Below are 8,127 nucleotides of genomic sequence, written 5' to 3'. Positions count from 1 at the left end.
TCTCCCTCCCCTTTCCCCCCTCCCCCCCTTTCCGCCCTCCCCTTCCACCCTCCCCTCCCCTCCCCCCTCCCTCCCCCTTCCCTCCCCCCACTCCCCTTCCCCCTTCCCCCTCCCCTCCTCCCTCCACACCTCCCTCCTCCCCCCCTCCCCCTTCCCTCCCTCCCCTTCTCCCGGTTACAATGTAAACCCTACGAGGACGGGCACAATGGGGAAAGAGGGGTACTGGGAAAAGGGGAGGTCCCCCTCCCTCCGCCCTTCCCCTCCCCCCTCCCTCCCCCTCCCCCTCTCTCCCTCCCCCTCCCCCTCTCTCCCTCCCCCCTTCCCCCCCTCCCCTTCCCCCCCTCCCCTCCCCTACCTCCTCCCTCCCCCTCCCCTCCTCCCTCCACACCTCTCTCTCTCCCCCTTCCCTCCCTCCCCTCCTCCCGGTTACAATGGAAACCCTACGAGGACGGGCCCAACGGGCACACTTGAGATGGGTGCTACAGTGAGAAGCACTATGTGACCGCGAATGTTTCAAAACAAGCACTTAAAAAGCACTTATCTCTTTTTAAAGTATATTTTTTTATTGCAAGTCACTTAACATACACAGATCAGCATTGGGCCCATATGCTCGTGGGCCACCGGGGCAAGTGTTTCGAAAAAAGCACTGAGAGTGTGTATGGGGAGAGAGAGAATGGGGGGGGGGGGTCTGTGAATGGGGACTGGGGACAACAGGGGTCGTTGCGGAGGGGGCTTGGTGGTGGGGGAAAGAGGGGTACTGGGAAAAGGGGAGGTCCCACTTCCCCCATCAACCCCTTCCTCCCCCCTCCTTCCCACCTCCATCCCCACTCCCTCCCCCCCTCCCTCCCCCCTCAATCCCAACCTCCATCACCACTCAGCCCCTAACTCCCCCCCTCCCTCCTTCCCTCCATCCCACCCTCCCCCACTCCCTCCCCCCTCCCTCCACCATTCCATCCCTCTCCCCCTCCCCCCTCCTTCCACCATCCCTCCACCCCTCCCGGTTACAATGGAAACCCTACAGGGACGGGCCCAACGGGGAAAGAGGGGTACTGGGAAAAGGGGAGATCCCCCTCCCTCCCCCCTTCCCCCTCCCTCCCCCCTCCCCCCCCTCCCCTCTCCCCCTCCCTCCCCCTACCCCTTCACTCCCCCCTTCCCCCCTCCCCTCCCTCCCCCCTCCTCCCTCCCTCCCCCTTCCCTCCCTCCCCTCCTCCCGGTTACAATGGAAACCCTACGAGGACGGGCCCAACGGGGAAAGAGGGGTACTGGGAAAAGGGGAGATCCCCCTCCCTCCCTCCCCCCTCACTCCCCCTTACCTCCCCCCTACCCCCCTCCCTCCCCTCTCCCTCCCTCCTCCCCCCTTCCCCCCCTCCCCTCCCCCTCCCCTCCCCTCCTCCCTCCACACCTCCCTCCTCCCTCCCTCCCCCTCCCCTCCCTCCCCTCCTCCCGGTTACAATGGAAACCCTACGAGCACGGGCCCAATGGGGAAAGAGGGGTACTGGGAAAAGGGGAGGTCCCCCTCCCTCCCCCCTCACTCCCTTCTCCCTCCCCCCTCCCTCCCCCTCCCCTTCCCCCCTCCCTCCCCTTCCCCCCTCCCCTCCCTCCCCCTACCCCCTTCCCTCCCCTCTCCCTCCCTCCCTTCCCCCCTCCCCTCCCCCCCTCCCTCCCCCTCCCCTCCCCCCTCCACACCTCCCTACTCCCTCCCTCCCCCTTCCCTACCCCCACTCCCCTCCCGGTTACAATGGAAACCCTACGAGGACGGGCCCAACGGGCACACTTGTTCTAGTCTAATACTAAAACTCAGATCTTGTGAATATATATATATATATTTTTTTGGGTTTGACCTGAATATATCGTATATTTATACGTAACAGCGATTGCAGCAAAACGGCGGACCGTAGCACGACGGTTTTCGCACCGCCTCAATCGCCAATCTCGCGCTCGCTCGGCCGTGATATTTTCATTTAATTTGGTCACGTGATTTTTAAGTTACAGAGGTTTTAAAGCGCTGCCCCCCCCCCCTTTTTCAGGGGGGCGCTGCGGTGCAGATTTAGTTTTCAGCTTGTGGCTTGTGACGGCTACATTTGTTTCGAAAAGTTTCCAGAAAAGGATTTAGTTTTCAGCTTGTGACGGCTACATTGTTTCGAAAAGTTTCCAAGTAGTCTTTTTTGTTATTGCAAGTCAAGTCAAGTCAGTTTTATTTGTATAGCACATTTAAAAACAACCCACGTTGACCAAAGTGCTGTACATCTGATTAGGAAGAAAAAAAAAAAGACAGTTATAGTGGTCACTTGACAGACACAGATCAGGAGGACGGGCCCAACGGGCACACTTGGAGAGTAAGAGTGGGGCTGGGGGAGGAGAGAATGGGGGGTGTGGGGACGGGCCCAACGGGCCCGCTTTGAACGGGGTGCAGATTTAGTTTTCAGCTTGTGGCTTGTGACGGCTACATTTGTTTCGAAAAGTTTCCAGAAAAGGATTTAGTTTTCAGCTTGTGACGGCTACATTGTTTCGAAAAGCTTCCAGAAAAGCACTGATTGTTTTGTTATTGCAAGTCAAGTCAAGTCAAGTCAATTATATTTGTATAGCACATTTAAAAACAACCCATGTTGACCAAAGTGCTGCACATCTGATTAGGAAAAAAAAAAAAAAAGAAGGTTATAGTGGTCACTTGACATACACAGATCAGGATGACGGGCCCAACGGGCACACTTGGAGAGTAAGAGTGGGGCTGGGGGAGGAGAGAATGGGGGGTGTGGGGACGGGCCCAACGGGCCCGCTTTGAACGGGCACACTTGTTCTAGTATACTATTAAAACTCAGATCTTGTTTATATATTTTTTTGGGGTTTGACCTGAATATTACGTATATTTATACGTAACAGCGATTGCAGCAAAACGGCGGACCGTAGCACGACGGTTTTTGCACCGCCTCAATCGCCAATCTCGCGCTCGCTCGGCCGTGATATTTTCATTTAATTTGGTCGCGTGTTTTTTAAGTTACAGAGGTTTTAAAGCGCTGCCCCCCCATTTTTCAGGGGGGCGCTGCGGTGCAGATTTAGTTTTCAGCTTGTGGCTTGTGACGGCTACATTTGTTTCGAAAAGTTTCCAGAAAAGGATTTAGTTTTCAGCTTGTGACGGCTACATTGTTTCGAAAAGCTTCCAAGTAGTCTTTTTTGTTATTGCAAGTCAAGTCAAGTCAAGTCAAGTCAATTATATTTGTATAGCACATTTAAAAACAACCCATGTTGACCAAAGTGCTGCACATCTGATTAGGAAAAAAAAAAAAAAATAAGGCTATAGTGGTCACTTGACATACACAGATCAGGAGGACGGGCCCAACGGGCACACTTGGAGAGTAACAGTGGGGCTGGGGGAGGAGAGAATGGGGGGTGTGGGGACGGGCCCAACGGGCCCTCTTTTCTAGTATACTATTAAAACTCAGATCTTGTGTTAAATTTATATATATGTATCTGTGATTTCGCTGATTACGGCAAAACGGTCAACCGTAGCGCCACGATTTTTGCACCGTCTTAATCACCACACTGACAGCTGCTGGAAAATGATGTTTTTATTTAATTCGGTCGCATATTTTTTAAGTTACAGAGGTTTTAAAGCGATGCCCCCCCCCTTATTGAAGTTTCTATAGGGGGCGCTGCGGTGCGGCTGTGCTCAGTACGCATGCGCGGCATCTCCTCACTTGTACATATATTTCACTGATTCGGCTGATTACGGCAAAACGGTAAACCGTGGCGCCACAATTTTTGCACCGCCTAATCACACCGCTGGACGCTTGCCGAAAATGATTTTTTTATTTAATTCGGTCGTTTATTTTTTAAGTTACAGAGGTTTAAAAGTCAGAATATTTTTCCTCTCAGTTATTTCGGTTGATTTCGGCAAAATCGGTGAACAGTAGCGGCACGATTTTTGCACCGACTTAATCACCACGCTGAACGCTGCTGGAAAATGATTTTTTTATTTGATTCGGTCTCGTATTTTTTAAGTTACAGAAGTCTTAGTAAAAAAAAAAATTAAAAAGCCGTTTCTTCAATTGTGACGTCAAAAAGCTCGCCCTGCCCCCCTCCTACTGATTTATTGAAGGCTTTCAGCGTGGCACCTCTCCTCTCTCCCCTTGCTTCTCTCCTCTCTCCCAAAATGATGCTAATAGTATGTCTGGGGGAGAAAAAATGGGGGGGGGCTGAGAATGGGGACCGGGGAGTGGGACTCCGCCCAAGGGGAGGGTGTGGGGAGAGTAAGAGTGGGGCTGGGGGAGGAGAAAATGGGGGGTGTGGGGACGGGCCCAACGGGCCCGCTTTGAACGGGCACACTTGTTCTAGTATATATATATAGTTTCTTTCTTGTGATTTCCTCTAATAATTTGTTTAGCAACCTTTTTCATTCAATCTCTATATATAACCAGTCATGCACACACTTCTCAGCACATGGTTCTCCCTATCACGATCACTGTTCTCTCACATACATTTCATTAGGGCCGACCCATACACATTCGCAATCAGTGACATCAAACTTATTTCCAGAAATCCTAATATTGTGAATAAAATAACTGAACACATGTCAAGATATTTTTCCATTCTTTTCATGCTATATTAGTGTAATAAAATGTAATGCATACAAACCTACACTGATCCAGAAGTGCTAGCATTAGACATGAATAATGTACATTACTGCTGTGAGATGCAAATGTGAGTGCTCACAATCACGATGCTCGAGACAATCTAGAGAAACAGGTATAGTTTATTTGCAAGTCTGCAGAGTTGGGTGCCTCCCCTGTCGAGACACACCGAGGTCGGGAAAATCCCTTCTTTTTATTCACTTCATTTTACAATTGTTACACCTTTAATTCCTCCCCTTCGGGCTCCTTCCAATCGGAGCACTAAGGTGCACAATCTACCGTCACCGCCCCTGTTGCCTTCCACATCATACAGTAATATTCATTTATTTCATTAGGCAAGCGCAGTACAGAGTAGTTCATGCCCTCCCTCTCCTCGTTCTCTGATTATTTTGGCCTTCCTCCCAGTTCTCTGATTATCTTCTAACACTTGTCCTTGGACTGTCACCATTTGTTCTTGCGGTTTTTTTTCTCTAGCCGAGCACTGTCTGGTCAGTTATTTCTCAGGGTCCCTTTTTTTTAGTCGAGCATGGTCGAGTCAGCTATTTCTCAGGATCCTTTGTCTAAATCAATTATCCCTTTTTACCCCTCTCTCACACTACCATAGTTTAGTTTTGAATTTAACATATAATTAAGGTGGTTGGTGCAATATAGTGCTAATCCTCACTTTTGTGAAAAATTAGTTACATGCACACGATCCTTACCCACTACCCTACAACCTGTAAGAATTTCATATTTAAATTCAACCGATAAGTTGGTCAAATAACATAGGTGCCTTCTTGTTATTTTTGTGATTTACATCAAGGTAAATGGTAAGATTTACATGATTTTGTGTGTGAGATATACAGGGTTGCACTGTTTCGCATATCAACTAACCAATGAAAAGATCAGGTCCTGATTTATACCAGCTCTTCACACCCCCCCCCCCCACCTTGTCTGAAGAAGGGTCCCAACCTGAAACATCACCCACCCTTTTTCTCCAGAGATGCTGCCTGACCCGGTGATTTACTCCACCACTGTGTCTATTTGAATTGGATTCATGCTTCTGTACCACGTCAGATAGCATTGGTCATTGTAGTGGCTGTCAAGGGTTTTTAACTAATTAATTCACCAATTCAAATTTTCTTGGCTCTAAGTATAAAGTTAAATGTCTTTTCAATTATATTGTGGATACAGTAGAGTTCTATTGTTTGCAAATGCCTAACTCTGCTTCCATGACTTTTTAAAATAAAACAAAAAGAGATACAGCTCATGGAGGTGAAATTAAAATGAACAGAGAAAGCAAAGAACAGTTCATTGAATATGATCAATTGGCCTGATACAGAGTAGATCTCTAGTAACATCCAAAGTTTAAAGAATATGAAGCAGCAACTCTTCAAGAAATAGTTATAAATGTCAACGATCAACTTATCCAAGAAGTTGAACAAAAAAAATTGTTTGCAATCATTTTATATATGAAGAAATCGCAGAGTTGTGAACACTGCCCAGTCTAGTACACAAAATCTGCCTACTAAAATGGCGCTGAAATTTACCCATGACCTACTATGCTTTTTAGAGTTGAGTGGTCTATCTTGCTCCTCTAGTATCTTTGGGTGACATTGTCAAGAAAGCGTGGTCACGTGTTCTCTTCAAGGGACCCTGGTCCTGCAGCCCAAAGACAACTGCACCCACTGTGGCTGCTCCTATTCCATGCTGGTTGTTGGCAGGCCCTGGGGTATAATAGGAAACAAATGATCACAAGATAGACACAAAAAGCTGGAGTAATTCAGCGGGACAGGTAGCATCTCTGGAGAGAAGGAATGGGTGATGTTTCAGACTCTTCTTCAGACTCTCAGTACTCAGTACTCTACTGAACCTCTCTACAGGTGTGCAATGGAGCACATACTGACTGGTTTCCTCATGGCCTGATTCAGTAACTTGTGCATAAGAAAGAAGATGGCTACAGAATATGGTGGACATTGCCTAGTTAACGGAATTAAAGCACTGCCTCGATATCATCAGAAACCCATACCACCCTGGCCACATCTCATCTCTGTTACCATTGTGAAAAAGGTGTCTGTAGATCAGTCACTGTATTCACAGTCCATGTCGGGTGTTTGCAGACACCGTTCCTGGAGGAAGCTATCTTGCACATGCGTGTTACCCGGGGGAGGTTCCGGCGGGAAGCAACTGCGGTTTTGTCTGTATTGTGGCATCTTCGATGGTCATTTAAACTAGTTGTAGTTAAATAACCTTTTGTTATTCTTGCAACTTCATGCAGTGTCGAAGCCTGAGAATTGTGCCCGCCCACCAGGATTCAAGAACTGAAGAAGGGTCTCAACCCGAAACATCACCCTTTCCTTCTCTCCAGAGATGCTGCCTGGCCCACTGAGTTACTCCAGCATTTTTTTCTACCTTCAATTTATACCAGCATCTGCAGTTGTTTTCCTATCGACCATCTTTGCACTGCCGTAACCATAATAGTTTAAATTTAGTTTGTTATCGTCATGTGTGCCGAGGCACAGTGAAAAGCTTTTTGTTGCATGCTATCCAGTCAAAGAAAATACTAAACATTATTACAGGCACGCCATCCACAGTGTATACATATAGGATAAAGGGATGAACATTTAATGCAAGATAAAGTCCAAATAAAGACAGTTGAGAAGTCTCAAATACTACCTCAGCATCGAACAACCGTGGACTTTGTACCATTTAGGATGCACAATGTATTATGGCTTGAATAAGATAGTCTGGTTTGCCCAATATAACTGATATTTTATCTGTTATATTAGGTAAACCGTATCATGATAGTGCAAGCCAAAGCACATAATGCTTAGTTGGGCAAAGTCCATAGTAGTTTGGTGCTGAGGTAGTGCGGAATGGTTCAATAGCTTAATGGTTGATGGGGAAAAAGCAGTTCTTAAACTGGAGATAATATTTCTCAGGCTCTTGTACCTTGTTCTTGGTGATGTCAGTAGGATGCATCCTACTGACATCACCAAGAACAAGGTACAAGAGCCTGAGAAATATTGTGTGGCCAGGTGTGGATCTCTTGAAACTAGCTGCCTTCTTGAGGCAGCACTTCCTATAGATCCTTCGATGATGGGGAGGCCAAAACCCCTGAAGGGCCAGGCAATGTTCAGTACTTTCTGTAGCCTCCTTCGCTCCTGAGCATTCGAATTACCAAACCAGGCCACGAATCAAACAAACAGGTTCGATCCTGACTACGGGCGCCGTCTGTATGGAGTTTGTACGTTCTCCCAGTGACCTGTGTGGGATTTCTCCGAAATCTTAGGTTTCCTCCAACACTACAAAGACGTACAGGTATGTAGGTTAATTGACTGGGTAAAATGTTTTTTTTTTAAATTGTCCCTAGTGTGTGTAAGATAGTGTTAATGTGCGGGGATCGCTGAGCGGCGCGGACTCGGTGGGCCAAAGGGCCTGTTTCCGCGCTGTATCTCTAAAAATATATATATGCTCTTCACTGTACAGGTTTTATAGGTTATTTGGCAACAAGCCAAAT

The sequence above is a fragment of the Rhinoraja longicauda genome, chromosome 3 (assembly GCF_053455715.1).
Source record: "Rhinoraja longicauda isolate Sanriku21f chromosome 3, sRhiLon1.1, whole genome shotgun sequence".
Taxonomy (NCBI): domain Eukaryota; kingdom Metazoa; phylum Chordata; class Chondrichthyes; order Rajiformes; family Arhynchobatidae; genus Rhinoraja; species Rhinoraja longicauda.
This window is presented reverse-complemented; position numbering follows the sequence as displayed.